This window comes from Balaenoptera musculus, chromosome 19, assembly GCF_009873245.2.
Source record: "Balaenoptera musculus isolate JJ_BM4_2016_0621 chromosome 19, mBalMus1.pri.v3, whole genome shotgun sequence".
Taxonomy (NCBI): Eukaryota; Metazoa; Chordata; class Mammalia; order Artiodactyla; family Balaenopteridae; genus Balaenoptera; species Balaenoptera musculus.
In genome coordinates, this window is record NC_045803.1 from 55,790,162 (window position 1) to 55,813,706 (window position 23,545).

Genomic DNA, 23,545 nt, shown 5'->3' on the forward strand with positions numbered 1-23,545 from the left:
AGGTGCCCATTTTCAGGGTGACCCCCTTGAGGCCGAGGGTGCTGTGGTGGAGGTGCTGCGAGGGAAGGAGCGGGGCCCAGCCAGGACCCCGGGGCAGAGGCTGTCCAGGCTTCCCCCCCCCCAGACCCCCGCCCGCCAGGATAGGGCTTTGTGATGCGACAAACAGGCCAGCCTGGCCTCCTGTCCCCCTGCTCCCCTGATGCCACAGCCAGGTTGGCGGGGTGCCCCCAGGGGAGGGCCAGCTCCACTGTGCCCACTCCTCCCCAGCCAGCGCTGGTCACCTGTCAGCCCTGCAAACCCAGCCTTACTTGTCACCAGGTAGGGAAGGCGGCCTGCGGCGAGGAGGGGCCAGGGAGGAGGGGGAGCTCCAGAAAGGTGGCGGCCAGGCCCTGTGGCCCCGTGGCCCCGGAGCGAGGGGGGTTAAGCCTGTGGGCTGTGGAGTCAGGGGGCCTGGTCGGGAGCCCCAGGGCTGTGCTTGCCGTCACGCGATCTGGGGAAAGCGCTGTGACCCCTGAGCCTCAGTGTCCCCAGCAGTAAAATGGGCTAACTCTGGTCCCTCCCCTGCGAGGGTGACGGGAGCTCCCTCTGGAGGCCCTAGCACACTACCCCCACCCCATCCCCCCGTGCAGAAGGTGCCAGAACCCGTCATCGTCCCTTGTCATCAGCCCACGTAAGTGGTCACCATCACTCCCATCTCAGCCCAGAGCCCAGGCTCTCCTCAGAGCGCCAGCTCCCCACCGACTCCTGTGGACCCTCCGCAAGAAGCAGCCCTCGCCAGTGTGCCCACGCCCCTGCCACTCCGGGGCCGAGGGGGAGAGGGTGGCCAGGCCTCCCTCCCTGCCTCTGTCCTCCTAGGCCTCTGGCGCCACCTTGGCCCCGTGTCAGGCTGGTGGAGACAGGCCCGGGCGCTCTGACTCAGTCTCTGGCGAACCAGCTCCCCCAGGAGACCGCGTGCTTCACGGTGTGGGCCCCCCTCGAGTCCTGCAGAGGAACGCAGCCCCCAGGGATGCCCAAGGCCCCAGCCAGTCCTCCCCCCGCCCCCCGGACAGGGGATGCTGCGACCTCACTGGGTCCTGACCCCAGCCCTGCCACTTTCTGCGGGGGTCACTTTGGGAAGGTTGTGCAGCGTCCGTTTCCTCGTCTGTGAAATGCCTGTAACCACAGCTTCCCGGTGGGGAAGCTGAGATGCCCCGTGATGTGATGCAGGTGGGGCGCCGAGCCCCCGGGGGTGGGGTGAGTGGTCTGTAAGTGGCGCCCCCGACCCCATCCTCCGGGTGGTTGGTGGAACACCACTCCCACAATCTGTTGTCCTGGTTTAAGTGGCTGGCCTCCAAGGCTGACGGCAGAGCTCCTGGGGCTTCCAGGCCACAGCCACAGGCAGCTGAGCTCAGGCAGAGCCAGGCTGCCCTGTGTGCCCAGCCTCGCTGGGCTCCACCTCGGGCAAACACCACGCCCAGGCGTTGCCCGGGCGTGGCCCAGGGGAGGTGGTTCTGCACCCGGAACGCTCCCTGCCCGATGCACCCCACCCCAATCCCAGGACCGGGAGCAGGACGCAGCCGGGCGCGACGGAGCTGAAAGGCCGGAGCTGAAACCTGGAGGGAAAGGTAGTCCTCAGCAGCCCTCCCTGCAGGCTTTAATCCCCTGCAGTCCCTCCTGTGGGAGGTTTCTGGGGCAGCCATAACAAACAACCACAAAGTGGGCGTCTTAACACCACAGAAATGTGTTCTCCCACGGTCCCGGGGCCAGGGCCCCGGATCAGGGCGTGGGCAGCGCACCACCCCCCAGGCTCTGCGGGAGCGTCCTCCCTTGGCTCGTGACTGTATCACTCCAGGCACTGCCTCTGCGGTCACATGGCCTTCCCTGTCCCTGTCAGATCTCCCTCTCTGTGACAGGGACAGTTGTCATTGGATTTAGGGCCACACTAAATCCAAATGATCCCATCTCAATCTCCTTAACTTGATCAACTTTGATCTGCAAAGACCCTTTTTTCTCAGTTGGCCGCATTCGTAAGTTTCTGGGGTTAGGACTTGGATGTATTTTCTGGGAGGCCACCCACCCTCTCCTCCAGACTCCTCTCCCCACGATGTGATGATGTCTAAACAATGACATGGAGACACGTGGGGTTTGCCTGGTAGCAGTTCACGTGGCTCAGCTTACACCTTGACCGCCAATTCCTGTTACACACTCCCAAGCCCCTGGATATTAGAACGGATGGGGGGACGGGAAGGACAGGCGTCCAGAACGTCTGAGATGGAAAGTCCCAGGGGAGGAGCCCAGGCCGACCCCCTCATTTACAGATGAGAAACCTGAAGGCCAGTCGACGCTCCCAGGGAGCCAGGGGTTTGAAGGTGCCCTGGAAGAGCTGACCCCTCTGATGTTATGTCTCCAGGAACAGAAAGGTCGGCCCCAGAGGAAGGAACCCAGGAGCCTCTGGTCTCAATTGTCCCTCGCTTAAGGCGTGCTCGTAAGCCCAATTCATGCAGTGGTATTTATGGAACACCTACGTGCCAGGCCCCACCCTAGGCATTTGTGATCCACCAGGGAACAGGACAGAAAACACCCTCCCCTCTGGGAACTGGCATCCCAGTGTGGGGATTCAGACAAACAAATGAACAAGTAAGTGTGTAGTGTGTAAGTGGTGGCGAGGGCTGTGTGGCAAGAGGCAGCTGGATGAGGAGGGTAGGAGCTGCTGTTTTTTTTTTTTAAGATTTATTTATTATTTATTTATTTATTTTATTTTTGGCTGCATCGGGTCTTAGCTGTGGCACGCGGGATCTTTCATTGAGGTGCGCGGGCTTCTCTCTAGTTGTGGCATGTGGGTTTTCTCGTCTCTGGTTGTGGCACACGGGCTCCAGGGCTTGTGGGCTCTGTAGTTTGCAGCACACAGGCTCTCTAGTTGAGGCGCGCAGGCTCAGTAGTTGTGGCGCGCCGGCTTAGTTGCCCCGCGGCATGCGGGATCTTAGTTCCCTGACCAGGGATCGAACCCGAGTCCCCTGCATTGTAGGGCAGATTCTTTACCACTGGACCACCAGGGAAGTCCCAGGAGCTGCTGTTTTATAGAGTGCTCTGGCCACTGAGAAGACATATGAGCTGAGACCCAAATGGATTGGAGGAACAAGTCATGTGGATGTCTGAGGAAAGAGCATCGTAGGCCCAGGGAAGGGCAAGTGCAAAGGCCCCATGGTGGGAGCAAGCCTGGGGGAGGCCCAGGAAGTCAGAGAGGCGGGAGAGGAGATCAGACAGGTGATGCCGGGTCGCAAAGGACTGGTTTACACCCCAGGTGAGAGGGAAGTCGTCGCAAGGCTAGGGCCCCCTGCCTCTGCCCCCTCCCTCTCCCCCCTCCCCCCCCCCCAGCTTTGTTTGATGTGACTGTGCTAGTGGGCCGGTTTAGTTAGAAGGCTTTGCAGCAACACAGGGCACAGATGTGGCAGCAGCTGGGGTGGTGTCAAGTGGTCAAAGTCCAAATACATTTGCAGGTACAGTGGGTGGGATCTGCTGATTGGGTCGGGGTGTAAAGGTTGCCTCTGAGCAGCTGGAAGGAAGGAAGAGCAGCTCTGGGGAGGGGGCTGGGGGGAAGAGGGGGAACCAGCTCTGGCACCCGGGCAGGGTGGGCTTCCCAGTGCAGGGAGCCGAGGTGGCCGGGCAGGTCCTGCCTCTTGAGTCCCCCCTTCTCCACCTGGCTGCGTCTTCCCCCTGCCGGTCGCTGCCTGCCCGGGGCCGGAGGGTGGGGCACGGAGTCAGGCCCCCGCCCAGGGCCCTGCCTCACCCAGTCCCGGCCAGAGCCAGGAGGACAGCACGGAGGGACGCACGCCGCTCCCCCGCCTTCAGAGCGCCAGCGAGGCCCCCGTGACCCGGTAGCCGTTGCCCCATCGGAGCAGGAGGTGGCAGGCCTGCAGGGGTGGGCGGGGTGCCGAGCCTCCTCTCCAGGAATGTGGTCACAGTGTTAGAGACACAGAAGCTCCCCGTGGGGGGCCTGGAAGGGATCCAGACCCCACGCCCCTACCAGCGCAGACACTTACGCATGAGGGTGTGTACGCAGGGAGAGGTGGGAGGGAGCAGTCGGAATGGAAAAGACCCAGAACCCCAGGCCCCGGGTGGCCTGGTTTCTAGGCTGGCTCTGCCTCCTGGGCACCTCCATTAATAATGATGATGTGACGCTGCGGCTGGTGGCGGAGGCCAGCCTTTCTGCAGGGCTCCCCGTGAGTTGGGGACAGTTCTCAGCGTTCTGGGCCGTTCCCAAACCTGTGCAGGGCTTGCTATTTTTATCCTCATGCCACCTGTGGGGAAACTGAGGTCCAGAGTGGTTAAGTCACTTGGCCCAGGCCACACAGCTGGGAAGCACCCCTGAGGCAAGTTCCTCACCACACTGCCTCTCAGAGCTCTGTGTGGCCGGGCCTCCACCCTCCTCCCCATCACCCCCTCTCTTCACCCCCAGCACTCGGCACCCTTGATCCCACTGTCACCCTCACACCCACCAGGCCCTCCCAGCCCCAGGGTCTTCGTCAGTGCTGTCCCCTCTGCCTGGAGGCTCCTCACCCATCCTTCCGGGCTTAGTGGAAACGTCACTTCCTCAGAGAGCCTTTCCCTTCCCGTTGATTATCGATTGGTGCTGAATCAAGCAGGACCGCCACCTCGCACATTCTGTAGGTGATGCCCTTATTTTTTTTTTTAAAGCCTTCAATTTTTTTTTTAAATTTATTTATTTTATTTATTTTTGGCTGTGTTGGGTCTTCGTTTCTGTGCGAGGGCTTTCTCTAGTTGCGGCGAGCGGGGGCCACTCTTCATCACGGTGCGCGGGCCTCTCACTGTCACGGCCTCTCTTGTCGCGGAGCACAGGCTCCAGATGCCCAGGCTCAGTAGTTGTGGCTCACGGGCCTAGTTGCTCCGCGGCATGTGGGATCTTCCCGGACCAGGGCTCGAACCCGTGTCCCCTGCATTGGCAGGCAGATTCTCAACCACTGCGCCACCAGGGAAGCCCATGATGCCCTTATTAATGTGACCCAGGATCGCAGTACAAAGGACCGTCCTCTGGCCGCACCCACTGAACCTAGCTCTGGAGCGGTGATTCTCAACCCTGGCTGCACGTGGGAATCACCTGGGGAATCTTTTAAAACCCCAGCGCCCAGGCCTCTAAGGGTGACAGTGGTTATTTATAGAACTGTCTAACCCAGGGTTCCCAAAGTGTGTTCCAGGGAACACTAGTTCTGCAAAATGCACCTTGAAGAAAGGGTGCGTGGGCTGTAAAGCCATCCCCGTACACCTCGCCATCAGATGCATCAGGGTGGAAACTACCCTCCCTCCAAGAAAGGAAGGCAAAAACGCCTGAATCAGGCTTCCTTCGCTGGAAGGACTGCCTCAACTGAGAGCAGCTGGGGCCTTGTCCAGCGGTCAGGCAGTCAGAGAAGTTGCCAGCCTACCCTGAGCCAGGCGCAGATGCTGCAGGGTGTACAGGGCAGATATGGTCCCCACCCCTCCCCGCCCGAATCCTGGGCATGGCTGTGGGTGCATTACTCTGTACCCAGCTCTCACGCCCCTCTCCTCAGGCGGGTGTAGCCACGGAGCTGAGCAGAGGGAGGGCAGGATGGACATGAAACCCTTGGAGGAGAGACAAGTCACCACTGCAGGGTCCTTCCTGCCAAGCCGGGGGTCCTGGAGGGCCTTGGCTGGGTGCCTCCACCCTGGTCAGCCAGCAGGGGGTCAGGGGGCCGGCCTAACTCGAGTTCAGGGGTCCAAGGTGATGAGGCCGAGTTGAGAATGAACAGGAAGGGGCATCTGTCAAGTTTCAGGAGCCCGTATTCAGTCCTGTTTGAACTGTATCTATTTATTGACTAGATGGTACAGGAAAATGGCCCAACATCCAGAAAGTGCCAGTGGGTTTGTAGTGAGAAGTCAGTCCCCAGCCAGGCAGGTCCCCACCCAGAGACGCCTGCTGCAGGTGCTGGCGTGTCCTCCCAGGCAGCAGACCTGTCCCTCCCCTCTTACCACTCCCTCCTCCCAACCCCCTCCCTGCCTTCCTTCTTTTCCTGCACAAATGGAAGCAAAGTCTGCCCACCATCCTGATGTCCTGTTTTCACTCGCAGTCATGGAGAACATTTCGTGTCATCCCAAAAAGAATGGCTGTAACATATTCTACTGTAAGAATGTGCCAGAACCTATTTAACGAGTCTCTTGACGATTGGCACTTGCGCCGTGTCCCGTTTTCTTCTAAACAATGCTGTAATGGATAACTCAAGGCAAACATCATTTCACACAGGTGCGAGCCTGCCTCTAAGACACGTACCTCCCGAGGCATTGCCGGGTCAAGGCCATGTGCACTGTCATCATGACAGACGCGGCCAGAGCACCTCCCGAGAGGGTTCCCGCCGCCACGCCCACCCGCGATGCCCGAGGGATGCAGGCACTTCTGCTGAGTACTTTTCTGTCCTCCAGAAGCTCACCGTACCCCCGCCCCCCCGCCCACCCTCACCCCGGGTTTCTGGCCTCTGGTCTCAGAATCATTTCTTCCACTGACATCCTATGCAGAACGTTGATAACTGACAGAAATGGAAGTGAGCTGGGGTTCAGGCAGGGATGGGCTTCTGCTTCACTGTCCCCCAACCCCAGGACACCACCTTTGGGCCACCCAGCTGGGGCACAGGGAGAGACATTGAGTTCTCCCCGGGCTAAAGAGGCAAGAGGAGAGAGCATCCCTGGAGCCGGGCGAGAGCCAGACCACGAGGAGTCACAGGGCTGGAGCCAGACCACAGAGGGCGCTCCGGACAGGCAGCCTGAGGAAGTGTCACCCGGCCCAGTGGCCCGCCCACCTATGAGGGCCGGCTGTCAAGCCTTCAGAAATTCCGTGAACCAGTTGTTAGGCACTCCCATTATTGAGAATTAAATTATAGGAACTTACAATTAATAAATTATACTCAAAGCAAAGACAACATCTACTCAAAATTCATCACTCCCTAATGACTTTGCTCCATTTCGCTACGAGCTATGGTCGTGAGGTTCCCTACATGGATGTATCTGGAAATACTCCTGCACATCTCTTCCCAACTCTGCGGGCAGAGCTGTCATGGGGGTAACTTGAAATTGACCGCGGTGGGAGCATTTACACCACAGAAATTGGCAAACACTGCCAATTGGGGCTGGTTCACCCCCTGAAGCTGGTTGTGCAACGTTTGCCCTGACTGCTCCCTCCTCCTGCCCTCTGACCTCCTGCCCTCTGACCTCCTGCCTCCTGCCTGCCTCTCCCTTTGATCAAATCCAACCAGAAGCAGCTGGCTAGGGCCTCAGCCTCCCGGGGCTCACAGCAGGACAGAGAAGGGAGAGCATGGATCTGGGAGAAGCCAGTGGCAGATAATTGGCACGCCAGGCCCCTGCTCTCGGGGAGACAAAAGACACCTGATCCACATCGCCCTCCGTGTGGGGCAGGCGTCTGTGACCAGGGAGGCTCGGGCTGGTGCTCTGATGACGTAGCAGACCACGTCAGCCCTGAGCTCCAGAACCCCTTTGCAATTTTTAGAGTAATAACATACTTCTACTCCAGGGAATTTGTGTTCCCATTTTGATTGATTCATCACCAACATGTTCACAAGCCAGGAATCAGCGGTTCTCACACTCGAGCTGCATCAGAACCCCCAGAGGGTTTGTGGGAACACAGATTGCCAAGCCTCACCCCCAAGTTTCTGATTCAGTGAGCATGATATCATGATATAATAAGACATACATATTTCGGTCCTCATTCCTGGCTTCCCGGCCAGAGCTCCTAAAACCTTTGTCATTTCCTACATGATGAAATGCTAGGAGCATGTTTTATACTAATGGTTGATCTTTGACCCCCACTTCTGGACACAGAACTTCCAAATCCCTTGGAATTTCCTGGGTGAGGGGAGCATCTTTTGTTCTAATGAGGTGACTCTGGGTGGCCTCGGGGACAGCTTCAGGATGGGGCTGGTCACCAGGACCATGATGGGAAGCTTGGAGCTTTCAGCCCCACCGTCCTCGCCCAGGGAGGGAGTTAATAATCGATCAGCCTATGTGACAAAGCCTCCATAAAAATCCCTAAAGTGTGGGGTTTGGAGAGCTGCCAGGTCAGTGAACGTGTCCCCATGCCGGGAGGTGACGCACGCCAGCTCCACCGGGGACAGAAACTCCTGTGCTCAGGAACCTTCCAGACCTCCCCTGTCTGTCTCTTCATCTGCCTGTTCACGTGTATCCGTTAAAATACCCTTTGGAATAAATCAACAATAGTAAGTAAACTGTCTTCCCGGGTTCCCTCTAGCAAATTAGTGAAGCCAAGGAGGGGGTCGTGGGAACCTCTGATTTGTGGCCAAGGCGGACAGAAGTGTGGGTGGCCTGGGGACCCACTGCTTGTGCCTGGCATCTAAGTGGGGCAGCAGCCTGGTGGGACTGCGCCCGTAACTTGTGGGGCCTGTTCCATCTCTGGTTGGCGGCAGAATTGAATTGAATTGTAGGACACCCAGCTGGGGTCTGAGACTCAAGTCGCTGACGGCAGACACCCACACATCTGGGGTCAGAGGTGCTGTGAACATGAGAATAAAGGAAAGAAAGCAGTGAGTTTCTCCCAGAGAGTGAGTCTGGAGTGGAGCCCGAGAGCTTGCACCTCTGAGTTCCCAGGTGATCGGTGCTGATGCTCTGGGACCCCACGTGAGAATTCAGCTCCGAGGTGTGGCCAGGTGGACCAAGGTGACGTGCACGGGCCCGAGCTTACAGTGATGAAACCGCCAGGTAGTTGCAAAGAGGGGATGCAGTGAGGCACAGGAAACAGGGACGGTTGCCCGGGGACCCCATGCGCGTGGGACCAGGGCAGTGCCACAGCTTGGGTCCCTGAATTTCAAAGATAACTTGCTGATGACAGGAAGAAAACGCCTCTCCCGCTTAGGAAGCAGCGACTTGCTGACAAAGCCCCGACCCGGGCTGAGGACAGAAGGGGAAGAGAAATCTTGGGAGAGGGAGGAAATCAGTCAGGCAGGGGCTGCCAAGGTCTCCGGCCACCAAGGCAGCAGGATTCAGGCCCAAGGAATGTGCCTCTCAGGGCTGGAGTCCGGAGCGAGCAAAGGAAGGCAAACGCAAGAGAGAAAGAACATTCTGTGTGGTTCCGTTTATGTCAAGTTCAAGAACAGGCAACACTAACCTCAGGGGACAAAAGTCAGACGAGAGCTGGGCGTGTTCCATGTCTTGCCCTGAGTGGTGGTCACACGGGGGTGCACGCTTTGGATGTGTGGGCGTTACTGTACGAAGCTGAGCATTTACTGCACATTTACCGAGGCCTCCTGTGTGCCGGGCATCTTGCTGGGCTCTGAGGACGTAGCTGGGAGGAAGGGGCTGCCCTGACTGTGTGGCATCCCTCCCACGGTGCAAACCCGGCGTGCTCAGAAGAGCCCCAGCCAAGGTGGCTTCGAGCAGCCAGGTGGAAGTGGGCCGAAGGATGCGGGTCAGGGCCCGGGAGACGTCGGCAGGTCGCCAAGATGCTCTGGTTAGATCTGAGAAGACAAGGCGGCCGCCCTCAGGAGGGCGACGGAGGGACGTGTGCTCCTGGCGGAAAAGACAGTCCACGCAGAAGGACAGAAATGACGTGTGTGCAGGGAACTGTGGGCCTTCGATACGGCTGGAACATGAGGTTCAAGGTGGGACAGAGGCAGGGATATACGGCTGGGGAGATAAACGGGGCCGGTGGTGGAGGCCCAGGTGATGCCGCCGAGTTGGAACTTCTCCACCCCCGCCCAGCCCCCCACCAAGGCAGGGGCTGGCTGCAAAGCAAGCGAGGGAATGGCGTGGCCAGCTACCCGTGCAGGAAGCGGGCTGGTGTCGGGGGGCGGCGGCCACAGGGACCCGGCCAAGGTGGTGCGTCCCTCTGGAGAGCCACGTGCAGTGCCTGGTAACCTCACACACTCGCCTTCCCTGTGACCCGGCGTTTCCGCTTCTATGCATTACCCCAATAAACGAAAGCCAGTGTCCCCACAAAGGCTCGCTCTGGAACCATCATAGCAAAAGCTAGAAACAACCAAATGTCCAGGAAACAGACACACAAGCTGTGGAGGATGCAGACGGTGAGGCTCTGCCCAGCAGTTAAACGCAGGGACCCACGACCCACGCACCGGCGTGAGCGGACCCAGGGCCAGAGATCCAGACATGAGAGGGAACATTCCGTGCGATGCCGTTGGTGGCAAGCTGGAGAGCCGACAACGCTAATGCGTGGGGACCAGAGTCAGAGGAGGGGGCATTCCAGGGGGCCGCGCGTGTCCTGCATGGTGGCCTGCGTGGTGGCCACGTGGGCGTGCACATCTGCAAACTTAAGCGTGCACTGTACTGTGTGTAAGTTAAAAGTTACACCCACTGCATAGAACTCACGGGGACAGTGCAGGTTAGTGCATTGCAGGACAATGCAGGCGAGAGATGGGGAGGCCCTCGGTAACAGACAGATGGGGGCTGTGCATGGTGGGGAAGTGACAGGATGTCGTGCCCCCTTGCTCTGAGGACCCCCTCCCGGGGATCAGTGCGTTCAGCCATTGAGTCGCAGGCACCTGAGTGTGCCGGGGAGAAGCCCACCAGGAGCCCCAGGCTGGTGAGCGTTGGGAGGCCTGGTGAGGAGGGGCCGTGGAGACCTTGGGTGCGGGGTGCTCGTCCAAGGCCAGAGTCAGGACCAACCTCCAGTCTCGGGGCCTCTGTGGCGCTTGGTGTCTGGCAGGAGCTCAGAACCTGATCGTGGCGTGAATGGATGAGAGAAAGAGCTCAGGGCCCGACTCTTGGTAAATTCTTTTGCTGTGAGGCATCTCTTACCCTGAAAATGACTGGCTGGCAGGCCCCCACTCCTGCACCTCTAAATGGGACCAGGGCCGCTTCACAGGCATCCGGGGCTCAGAAGGGCCCTCGCTGGGTTTAAGCTCTGCTATCGCCATCTTGATTTTTTTTTTTTTAATTGAAGTATGGTTGATCTACAATGTTGTGCTAGTTTCAGGTGTACAGCAAAGTGATTCTCTCTTTTTCAGATTCCTTTCCGTTATACGTTATTATAAGATATTGAGTATAGTTCCTTGTGCTATACAGTAGGTCCTCATTGTTTATTGTATATATAGTAGTGTGTATCTGTTAATCCCAAACTCCTAATTTATCCCACCCCCCCTTTCCCCATTGGTAACCGTAAGTTTGTTTTCTATGCCTGTGAATCTGTTTCTGTTTTGTAAATAAGTTCAGTTGTATCATTTTTTAGATTCCACGTATAAGTGATATCATATGATATTTGTCTTTCAATGTCTGACTTACTTCACTTAGTATGATAATCTCTAGGTCTGTCCATGTTGCTGCAAAGGGCATTATTTCATTCTCCTTATGGCTGAGTGATATTCCATTGTGTATATGTACCACATCTTCTTTATCCATTCATCTGTCAATGGACACTTAGGTTGCTTTCATGTCTTGGCTATTGTAAATAATTCTGCAGTGAACACAGGGGTGCATGTATATTTTCAAATTAGAGTTTTTGTCCTTTCCGGATATATGCCCGGGAGTGGGATTGCTGGATCATATGGTAACTCAGTTTTTTAAGGAACCTCCGTACTGTTCTCCCTAGTGGCTGTAGCAATTTACATTCCCACCAGCAGTGCAGGAGGGTTCCCTATCTTGATATTCTTATTAACTGTGGAACAAGGGGCCGTGCGTTATCATTTTGCTCCAGGCCTGCGTATCCTGTAATCTGTCCTGGTTTTGGCCCTGGGAGAGGGGTCTCTGGGCAGCTTGGGGTAGGGTAGAGCATGCTAAGACTGAACCAGGACAGCTGTCTGGGGGGTTGGGGGCTCCCAGACACACATGCAATCCCACGGTTGCCAGGGAAGAGGGGAGGTTCAGGGTGTAGTCATGGTGGTATTAGGGCAGGAGACTCACAGGACCCAGATCCTGCCGGGACCCGGGCTCCTGTCCTCCCCATGAGATCCCTGGGAGAGGCGCCAGCACAGGGGGTGCCCACTGATGTCAGTGGCTTCAGGAGCCCGACCTGTCTCTCCACAGCCCCAGGCCCCGGCCAGAGACCCAACCCCCCCCTGCACACGTGGAAGGCGCAACCACACAGGCCAGTCCCAGGAGAAGGAAGAGGGCACTCAGGGTGATGGCTGCCCCTGCCCAGGACAGACCACGCGGGCTCAGGGAGAGGAGAGCCCACTGGGCAGCTCTGGACCCTCGGGGAGGAGGACAGACCATGCCCGCGTGCCCTGTGACCTTTAACCCCTCAGCAAGTTCCACCCACTGGCACTTCCACCTCTCCTGTCTGCATGTCATACCCTACAACACACACACGCACACACACACACACGCATGCACACACACACACACGCACACGCACACACACAGTGTCTGGAATATGGCCCGACCCAGGTGGAGCTTCTTCCTGGGGACAGAAAGTGGCCGTGACCTTGATGCTTTCTTGGGACAGACGCCACAGCCCCCGATCCACACTCGCCTTCATCCTCCCCACGATCTTTTCAAAATGCGAGTCTGATCCCGTGACCCTCATCTGGGGTCTTCCCTTTGCTCCTGGGAAAAAGACCACCAGGCCGTGCGTGACCTGGCTACTGTCAGCCCCTGCAGCCTCAGCTGATGCCCTCACTCAGACACACACGCCCTTTTGGTTTCTCAGAAGACTCCTTCCAACCTCAGGGCCTTTGCACCTGCCACTTCCCCCACCTGGAAGACCTTTCCTAGCCCAGTGGGTCCTTCCCACGCTCTGCTCCCGGCCCAGTTGTCTCCTGGGGCCTCTCCTGACATGGCCAGACTGGTGACAGGACGTTCTCTCACATGCTCAGCTGCTCATCTCGCCGCTGGGTCGTCACCTCCTTGGGGACGAGACCTGCATCTTCCTCCAGCATCGTGTGCCCATCTCCTAGCACTGCACTGGTGCATAGATGCCTGCTGACTGAGTCCCTGAAGGGCGGGGGAGCGTGGAGCCCCCTCCCCAGAGTCCTGGCCTTTTTAGGGGGAAGCAGCATGGTGGCCCTAGAGGCACCACTTCCCCTCCTGGACCTCAGCTTCTGCACCTGGGAAGCGAGGCGTTGGGCTCATGGGGCAGCTCCCTCCGAGTGTCGACGTCCTGGTGCCCGGGACCCTGCACCTCAGCTCTCAGGGGGCCCAGAGTTCCCAGGGGAGTAGGGCACAAGAGCAGAGGATGACCTGCTCCTGCCCCCTGGCTGGGGAGACAGCATCTGCCCACCCTCATCAAATAGAGGATGGAGTCTGAATTCCAGAAGGAGGAAGAAGGCTACAGTGGCCTGGAGTCAGGTCCAGAGTCCTTGACGGCCAGAGGTGGACCAGCCCATCCTTGCCCAGACTCGTGAGGAGAGCAGAGCCACGCCCAGCCCGATGATGATTTAGCCCCCATGCCTCCGATTCCACTGGCAAAGCGCCATCACCTGTAGTGCAGGAATCGTCCCGTGACGAGGGTGTCTGGGGCCCCCTGCTCATGCAGCGGACACCTCAGCCCCCCTCCTCCCCGAGCCCACACAGGCTGCTCCTGCACCCCAAACCATGCACCAAATGCGCAGAGCCTCCAAGGTTCCCTGCCCGGGGGCGGCACCCCAGCGCCGCAGAGGGCAGGCAGCAGTGGAGGTCAGATGGCAGGCTGCCCCATCAGTCCAAAGAGCCCAGGGCCTGTCAGGTCCTGCTGGATGCAGCCCTGTGAGCAAGGCGGGGCTCTCGTCTATTCAGAGGGGCACCCCCTTGTCCCGGCCATCTCCTTACCCAGCTCCAATCACAGTACCTCAGTGCCACCATGGGATTGCCCCCCTTTAAAATGTACAAGCAGTACTCGGCCATGGCAGATAACTTAGAACTACATGTAAGGAACAGTCCTGTTATCCCACTACCCAGTGATGCTTATGATGATGATGATGATGAAGATGGTGATGAAGATGGTGGTGATGGTGAAGACGGTGGTGGTGAAGATGAAGATGGTGATGATGGTGATAGGGATGAAGATGACGGAGATGATGAAAATGAAGATGAAGATGGTGATGATGATGGAGGTGACGGCTGTCATGATGATGAAGATGACAGACGATGGGGATAAGGATGAAGGTGGTGACCATGAGGAACCAGAAACCAGCTGTGGTTCATTTTGGTCTCAACTCAGGCTAGTATCAAAGGAGACCAAGCAGGCCTCATTTCTTCAGAAAACAAAACCACTCCCAAGGAAGGCTCTGTGTTTGGAGAAGGAATTGGGCTCAGCTGGGAAGGTAGGCAGCAGCGGAGGTTGCCGCCATCAGGCTGCCTGGCTCGGCCCCTCGCTGTGCCGCGATTTGCTCCTCTGTAAACCTGGCTGGTGATGGGACCTGCCTCGGAGAAGGACGTGCACATTGATGGTACACAAGGCACTGAGCACCAGCCTGGCATCTGGTTAGGATGTAATAGATCGTAGCTTTTCTCATTATCATTTTTATCCCAGTCTCTCTGTTTTCTCTGATTGGCCCGCTCTCTGCTGCTGGTGCCACTTTTCCCTCCCTCCCCTGGGCCACGCTGTCACCTCAGCCGAGCCAGTGGGGCCTCTAAGCTGCTTTGCAAGATCCCCACGGGGTCTGCCTGTGGTCCAGGGGGCCCCAGAGTCAGCAGCCCTGTGAAGATGCACCCGTTGCATTGCTCAAACCAGGAGAATGGCTGGTATTCTTTTTTTTTTTTCTTTTATAAATTTATTTATTTATTTATTTTTGGCTGCATTGGGTCTTCGTTGCTGCGCGCGGGCTTTCTCTCGTTGCGGCGAGCGTGGGCTTCTCATTGCAGTGGCTTCCCTTGTTGCGGAGCACGGGCTCTAGGCGCGTGGGCTCCAGTAGTTGCCGCACGTGGGCTCAGTAGTTGTGGCTCTTGGGCTCTAGGCACGCGGGCTCAGTAGCTGTGGCGCACGGGCTTAGTTGCTCGGTGGCATGTGAGATCTTCCCGGACCAGGGCTCGAACCCGTGTCCCCTGCATTGGCAGGCGGATTCTTAACCACTGTGCCACCAGGGAAGTCCCCAGAGTCAGTGGCCCTGTGAAGATGCACCCGTCGCCTTGCTCGAACCAGGAGAATGGCTGGTATTCTTGACCCCTGGGGTCGGCTCACACGGGACTATGCTTGTCTCTTCCCAACTCCGCACATGGAGTTGGTAGCTTCAGATCAGCCGTGGTGGGAGTATTTAGGCCGTAGGAATCGGCAGGTACGGCGATCCCGGCTTTTCCTTTGGAGGGAGTCAGTCAGCTGTTCCACATTTAGCAGGGCGGCACCGCTCACTCCCCGGGTATAGCCTGTCATCGAGTCGTGCTGATACCGGCTCCAGAATGGACCGGGCGCCCATCTACTCTCGGCCTAAACCGCCAGCATCCTGGCCCAGGGCACTGCCGTTTCTCGCCAAGTAGCCACCACAGCCTGCCCACTGCTCCGGGGCTTCGCTGGCCGGTCAGGGGCTCCCACTGCAGCCCAGGTAATGTCCAGGTTGTTTCTCTGCACGGCCTGTCCCCGGCCGGCCCCTCCGGCTCCCCTGCACCCTTCCTGCCTTCCTTTAGTTCTTCAAACAAAGCAGTGCAGTTGATGATCTGGAGGGCTTCTGCTTGGGAGTGTCTCTGCCCTGCCTTCCCTCGGCCTCCTCCACCAGCTCCCTGGGTGACCAGGCCACCTCAGCGGAAGTGCTACCACAGCCAAGGGGCTCCCCGTCACCCTCACCGCCCTCACCCCCATTCCCTCCAAAGCTCCCCCGTACCGTCTTCTCTCTGACGCGGGACACTTGGGCATGAAGCGCTTGTTGGCTCTGGTCTGGTGGGCAAGGCAGGAGCCTCCTGAGTTATAAGCCCTTGGTATATAAGCCCAGCGCCCTGTAGGGCTCAGGAAATGCAAGCTCCGGTTATCCCTGACTCGTTTGAACAGCAGAGAGCTCGATCCAGAGAGGTTTGCCCGGAACCAGAGGAAAGTGAGGCAGGGGATCGTGGGCAGAGCAGGGCAGCCGGCAGGAGACAGCATAGGCGCTGGGTGCCGGGGGGACCCTGAGAGCCGGGGCACGTGGGCCCCCCTCCAGGTCCGTTCCTGCCGGGCCTGTCTGCTGGTCCTGAGGCCAGGCAGGTCTGAGGACAGCCAGGAGCCCCTGGAGGTGGTGCCGCAGAGGAGGTACAGGGTCTAATTTGCAGTTTATAAGAGACTCTGGAGGCGTCTCTTATGGGGCCTCAGTAAGGAAGGACAGGAGTCTGGAACCCTGCTTCCGGCAACCACGAGACCCCGAAGCCCCGCAGCCCTCTTCCCGGGAATTCACAGGTGCTCTCTGCAGAGAAACGTGTGAAATGCCCCTGGGGCTATTCTCCCAGCCCGTCCAGTTCCTGGGGAAAGGTCCAGCTCGCAGGACGCAGGACGAAGGACGGTGAATGAGGTCACTGAGGCCCTGACCTCACCACCGCCCAGGAAGGCAAGGCCTGAAGGGTATGTGAAATCCAATAAGGACAGCAAACAGGGCTTTTTTTAGCAGCATGTGGGGCAAAAGGAAAAAGGAAGGTGATGCCGCGGCTCCCCTGGGCCAAAGGGCAACAGCAGCGGCTTCCCCAGGACTGCTTGTCCGCCCGGACAATGAACTTGGACTTGAAGGAGCCACATACCTGCTAGGAGGGCCCGGAAGCTTGGAGGAGGGGCAGGTCAGGGCAGGTCGCAGCCCTCGGCAAAACCACCGCTCGGCGTGCTGAGGGGCCTGGGACATGCCCTAAGAGGACTCACAGGACACGGCAGGACCCTCCAGGTCAGGGACAAGCAGGTGGGCCCCAGGCTTCTGAGGGACGAGGGGGCACGCGCTCACACTCCAGCCCCAGGTCACAGATTGCTTATGGATTACCAGCCGGAGGGAGAAAGAAGCAGTGGCCCAAGTACTCAGCGCGGCTTCTCCAGGAGCAGTCGAGTCAGATGACGGTCATTCCTTTGTCTTGTGGGGCCTGCAGACGGGTCCGGAGGGTGGCGTGGACGGCAGTGGTTCTCAGGATCATGCAGAAGACTTGTGACAGTGCAGACGGCGGGGCTCATCCCAGAATTTCTGATCTAGTGAATCTAGGGTGGGGCCTGAGAATCTGCATTTCTAATAAGTTCCCCAGTGCTGCTGGTCCGGGGACCGCACTTTGAGAACCACTGCACTAGAGGATACTTGTGGGGGAGGGGTGGAACTGTGGGCTGGATGATTGGAAAATGACTCTCTGCTCAGAGTGAAAATGTCTGGATGGTGGGAAGCACAGGTGGCGGTATCCACAGTTTGCTGAGAACCCACAACGTGCCAAGCAGCAAGCTACCCTGAGGGACAGGTGTCCCTATTTTATAGACGAGGAGATGAAGGCTCAGAGAAGTGAAGTAACTTGCCCAAGGACACACAGCTAGTAAGTTCCAGAGACTCAACCCAGAGTTTCTGACTCCACAGACAGGACCCTTTTCACTCACCCCTCTGCCAATGATAGAGCTGTGTCCACTAGTGGGAGGGTCTCTGATGGCGTACCACAGGGCTCTGTCTTCAAGCCACTGCAAAGTTGTCATCAAAGATATAAACATACAGAAGGCACGCCAATCTATATGCACATGATATAAAGCCAAGGGGGGGCCATTCGTGCTCAAAATCTTTTAAGACTCTGTCAGGAAAGTGTGAAAGCAGCAAGATTCATTCACTCATTCAATTCGTATTTATTGAGCTACTACTGTGTCCCAGGCCCTGCATAAGGCATACATCAGTGAACAAAATGAAACAGAAAATCCTCGTCTTGAATTGCCTTTCCTTATGATTATTACTATTGATTATACAAAGATAGTGAAAATTCGAATTTTAAAAATCCATCTACAGGAATTCCCTGGTGGTCCAGTGGTTAGGACTCCGTGCTTCCATTGCAGGGGGCACGGGTTTGATCCCTGGTTGGGGAACTAAGATCCTCTGTGCCGCATGGCGCAGCCAAATAAAACCAAAAAAAAAAATCCATCTACAATTCCTTGGCCCTGGCAAATATTCTAGCTTCTTTTTTTTTTTTTTTTTCCTTGATTCCTTTCCACTTCCTGCCCTCAGGCCCACGTAGTCTGCTTCACTTGTTTCTATCATAGAGAGTTTCCACATTGCCTCCTGGCTCTGTAACTGCCATTTCCAAAGGCTGCCGAATGGTCCTCTCTGAGCACTGGCTCCCGCTGGCTGCACTGGTCTCAGTGGCCAGCACGGAAGTTGCTTAGTTCTTGCTATAAATATCAGTGCTTGGTGCGTGTCTCCTTGTCTGTCGTGGCTGGGGTTTGTCTCTGCTTCCGGGTTTTCCCTTAGGATTGGAATTTAGGATCAGGGGATGCCTGTGCATAGAGAGAATGAGATGAAAAGCCGTGGGGGTCAATGTCGAGTCCTCCATCAAGTTCAAAAGTCAAAGTTGAGGAAACCAAATCTCGGTAAATGAGCAAGGTGACATCGAGGTCTGTCCGGTTGGTCGAGGCCCCACCAGGGTCACCAGCTGGCCCCTGCCATCCTGGTGGCCTGCCTCTTCCAAAGACGTGTTTCTCTTTTAGACCTCATGGCTGTTCCTGCAACAGCATAAAGAATGTGGTTTACAAAAAGGTGGGCCGCCAGGATGGAAGGGAGTCCAATGTATTGGGCATCTCCATGGACCAGGCGGTTCCTCAGCTGTGTCTCAGCTCATCCCCCAACAGCTGCAGGGACAGAGGATCCCAGCCCTGCCGCACATGGAAATCACCAGTGGTACTTCCCGTGTCTGGCCTCATCCCAGCCCCGTGATGTCAGAATCTCTGGGACTGGGGCCTGGGTGTTAGCGTATCTTTAAACCCCCTCCACCAAGTGATTCTGACATGCAGCAGGGATGAGAAGCACTGCTGTGCCGTCTGCAGCTCACGGATAAGGAAACGGAAGCTCAGAGAGGTTAAGTCACTTGCCCAAAATCACACAGCTGAAAGTGATGGAGCCAGAATCCTGGTTGGTCTGACTCCAAAGTGGAAGCCTTTTACACCCGGGGCTGGACCCCTGTCCACCCTGACTGTTGGGCAGACACATTCATTCTCCTGCCAAAACTTTCCTCCTGGTTTTTAAGGAAAAGAGGGGGCAATCAGGAAGCAGAGAATGTAGCTGAAGACCCCCAGCCTCAACCCTGTGCAGACACTCCTTCCCGGGGCCCTCCTTGGTTCTCTCCATGCGGGGGCAGGATGTGGGTTTCCCCAGCTTTGACACCGTCTCCCCCGGGGGATCTCTGGTGACTATCCAGGGCGTGAACCTGCCCTGCGCCCTGGCAGCTCACACCGATGTCCTGGGGCAGCAGGCGCAGGCTGTACCACCAGACAGACCCAACTCTGAATCCCCTCTCCCCACTTCATTGCCCCTGGCCTTGGGCAAGTCCCTCCGGGTTTCTTCATCTGTAAACAAAACTTGTTATTGAAAATATTTGCCCACCTCTGTGGGTTATCGGGAGAATCGATGGAATGCGGTGGATGACAAGACTCTAACCGGTGAGGGCAAATATTAGCTCTCCTGTCATGCACTGGCCGGCCCTGCCGTGACTCAGGGCTACATCTCACATTCTCAGGGCCTCAGTTTCCTCAACTGTAGAATGGGAGCATAACAGCACCGAGCCTTCCTCACTGGACTGGTTAACAGATCAAATGTAGCAATCCCCCAAACACCTTACAGTGTGAACGCCTCATAAAGGGGGTGGCCGTGGAGATAGGGGGCCCTCCGGGAGAGTTCAGGGGTCTGTGCCTTTGTGTCTGAGACAGGAAGCAGGCTGTCTTCCTTCCTTAGTTCCTTCGTAGTCAGCCTTTTTCTTGCAGGCGCCCAGGCTCTGCAGTTGCAGCCCTGGGTTCAAGCCCCAGTTCTGCCACCTACGCTGTGTGACCTCAGGCTCAATATTGGCCTCTCTGAGCCTCAGCTATGTATAAAGAACCTTGTGTCCACAGTGCCCAGTGCCTGGAAGTGCCCGGCAAGTGGCAGAGCCATGGGAGCTGTCCCAAAGGAGAGGGATGAGGAGAGGCCAAGAACAGCCCCTTCGAACCGTTCTAGGATTTCTTTTATCTTGTATTTTTGTTCTAATTTATTTATTTATTTTTGGCTGCATTGGGTCTTCGTTGCTGCACGCGGGCTTTCTCTAGTTGCGGCGAGTAGGGGCCACTCTTCGTTGCGGTGCGCGGGCTTCTTATTGCAGTGGCTTCTCTTTGTTGCAGAGCATGGGCTCTAGGCGCGCGGGCTTCAGTAGTTGTGGCTCGTGAGCTCTAGAGCTCAGGCTCAGTAGTTGTGGCGCACGGCCTTAGTTGCTCCGCAGCATGTGGGATCTTCCTGGACCAGGGCTCGAACCCATGTCCCCTGCATTGGCAGGCGGATTCTTAGCCACTGCGCCCCCAGGGAAGTCCACGTCCTGGGGATTCTTAGGGAGGGAGGAATGGTGGGCTTGATGTGAGGGCTGTTTCAATACCAGGACCCCCAGGGAAGTGCCCTGAGGCTACCCGTCCCCTCTCTTCCCCTGGTTCCCCAGCTCCCGAGTACTTGCCGGGGGGTTGGGGGGAGCCTGGGGGGCAGGGGGCTGCACACCAAGCACAGGCTGCTCCCATGAGCCAGGCCCCTGCCCTCAGCTGCACGGGCCAGTGGTTACCCCCTTGCCAGCCCCATGCTGGCGCTACAGGGCACGGAGTGGGAAAGTGAGGCTCAGAAGCGAGGCGCCAGCCGCTTGCAGTGGCCCAGGGTGACCAGCCATCCTGGTTCACCTGGAACTGAGGGGCTCCTGGGACGTGGCGGGGCTTTTGGTGCTAAACCCGGGAATGTCCCAAAACGTCCCCGTTTGCGCGAGCCGCTGGTGCAAGCGTCCCGCAGAAGCCAAATGAGAGTTGTGTGTGTAACTGTGAGTTTTCCAAGAGCGTCGTTAAACAAAGAGGCGGGTGACGCTAATTTTAATAATCTATGTCACTTAACCCAAGATGTCCAAAATATTTTCACGATATTCATCTCAACCTGGAATCCATATAAAAATTATTGAGCCATTTTGCCTTTTCTTTTTTAGTTGTTTTTCGTTTTTACTAACAGTTTGAAATCTAGCGAATATTTTACACTTAAGGCTAGATTTGCCAGATGAAGTGCAGGCTGCCCAGGTAGCTTTGAATTTCACATAAACAATGAAAAAAAAATTTTTAGCATAAGTATATCCCAAATATTGCATGGGACACACTCAAAGTTTATTTCTTGTTTATCTGAAATTCCGGAAGTTACCTGGGTGCCCATATTTTTATTTGCTGCATCTGAGCCCTACTTATGAGCACATCAGAATGAGGAGGCTCACACTTCCGGCGCTTAGTATTCAAAGTCATGGCCGAGAAGGGGGCGGGGCAGGTCTAAAGGAATCGGGGCACCCAGTGGAGTCCAAGAGAGCCAGTCCCCCAAGAGTCAACCTGCAAAGACCCTTCTTGCTCTTTCTCTGTGGCTCCTCTAACCTTTGCCCCTTTGTCTGCCTGTGACATTATCAGTCTTTGTCTTAGTCAAGCTTTCTGGAAGCAACTCAACACATTTTATTTCTGCTAATCTGCTGTCAGGTAAACAGGCGACAGGGAAGAAAGTCCATATCCCGCCCGCAATTCTCCCGTATCAGCAAATTTTCAAAATCCGGAAAAGGGGTCAGGGCCAGTGGGGGCAGCGGGGCAGGTTGGGAGGAAAGACTGGCCAGACCCAGAGATGGGGGTGCCCGGAGCCCACTTCCTTCCCAGGCTCTCCCTCCGGACCCGGAGCCTCAGCCTCGCCCCACCCCGCCATGCTCCGCGTGGGAGTCTCTGACCTCAGTTTACACACCCACCAAAACCACCGGGAGGCTGCAGACCAGAGCCCTGGGACGGAGAAGTGGAGACAGCGGGCGGGGGTTGGGCAGGCAGGGCTGCTGGGGAAAGATGCAGCCTGTGCCAGAGGGACATCCAGGGGCAGCTCCATCTTCGGCCGTCACGGCTCCTGGCGTGTGCAAACCCAGACTAGGTCCTGGTGTGTGTGGGGTGCACACCAAGCTGTCAGGGAGTTTTGGTAACAAAGCCCCGCTGGAACAGGGGCCCAGAGAGGTGGGCCGCCAGCCCAAGGTCACACAGCAATGTGCAGCAGAGCTAGAAGCCAGCCAGGGAGCTGAGGCCTGGAGCAACGGACTTCCTGCCGCCTCCTGCGTGTTATGTCACACTGCGTCATGTGACGCCAAGGGTCCCTGCTGCCGAGGACCCCAGGAGGAAAGGACTATGAGTGCCATTTCTCCTGGGTAAAGGGAGGCCCCGAGGGCGCAGTGCCTCACCCAAGCTCCTTCGGCCCGTAGAGCTGAGCCCAGAAGCCAGCTGTCACCCACCCCACCACGCACCGGATGCAGCCCTGCCTGGACCAGTCACGTGATTTGTGGGGCCTGGTCCCCCAGGGTCTCCCTTCTCATCCCAGCTCCTCTCACTGCCCCCCAAACGCTTGTCAACAGCCCCTCCCTGTGGGGCACCCCTCTCTCCCTCTCCTCCCCCCCTCAACCTCTCTCTCTCTCCTTTCTCCCCCTTCTCTTCCGGTCCCAGCAGCACTCTGCATCTTCAGAGCCATCCTTCACCCGGGCCCCGCCCCCTGTGCCCAAAGGAGCCCAGCGGTCAGACCCGGTCCCCCCCCTCTTGGTCCCCCGCCACCCCTCTGTGCATATTCCACGGCAGGGCCCTTGTCCCCTGTGGCCACCAGGGCCAGGACTAGGAGAGAGGTGTCGCCTCGAGCACAAAATGCAAGGGGCAGCAAAGCAGTCCATAATCAAGGCACATAGTGTGTTCATGCAGTATTTTTAAAAATCAAAAGTAACACCTCAAATCCAGGATGAACAAAATGTCAAAGTTTTAAATACAGACAGCATGCGTATTCTGATTTTTCTTTTTGCATCAGGCTCTAGTACAGCTTGGCATGGCATGGTTACAGATCTTTGTTTGAAATTTTAACATTTTCGTTTATCTTGGATTTTTGGCATTAATTTTTATTTTTTTCAATTGCATCAAAATACTGTTTTCTTGATCACTGAGTGTTTTTGGCATCCCCTTAAATTTGGTATGCAAGGTGAGTGCCTCCTTGCTTAACCCTGGTCCCAGCCCTAGTGGGGCCGCAGGGCTGGCAGGGAAGTCCCCAGGCAAGTGAGGAGGACGGGGGTGACAGTCACATCAGTAATGAAATAACAGCTAATATGCACTGAGGTCTCTGGGCCGAGTACTGTTCTCAAGCCCTCCCGTCCTTCCTCCTGGATCACCTACTATGTGCTGAGCGCTCAGGATAGAGCAGACAGAGATAACACTTTCCTGCCACTCAGAACCCACATCCTGGTTTGGGCAGAGAGACGATAAAATAATAAAATGAGTAAGAATCGGCAAAATGTGAGGCACGCAATGCTACAGGCTAAAGAGAAAAAATAACGAAGAAAAGAAGACATGAACCATGTTTTAGGCACGGTCACCAAGAATGACATCCCTGAAACGCCCCGACCACCCAGGAGGGAGAGTTATTACTTAGCCCCATTCTCAGATGAGGAAACTGAGGCAGCCTGCCCAGGAAGTGACAGCTGGGTTCCCAGCCTGCTCTGG

The 23,545-nt window shown here is 56.9% G+C and overlaps 1 protein-coding gene across 1 annotated transcript in view; it reads left to right on the top strand.

The window, feature by feature from the left end:
• The first annotated feature begins 1,523 nt into the window (after positions 1-1,523).
• Positions 1,524-23,545, top strand: part of OSGIN1 (oxidative stress induced growth inhibitor 1) — a 33,349-nt gene continuing 11,327 nt past the window's right edge. Inside the window, 1 exon segment of the mRNA XM_036832133.1 lies at positions 1,524-1,604. The gene's annotated coding sequence lies outside the window, so the exon portion shown is untranslated.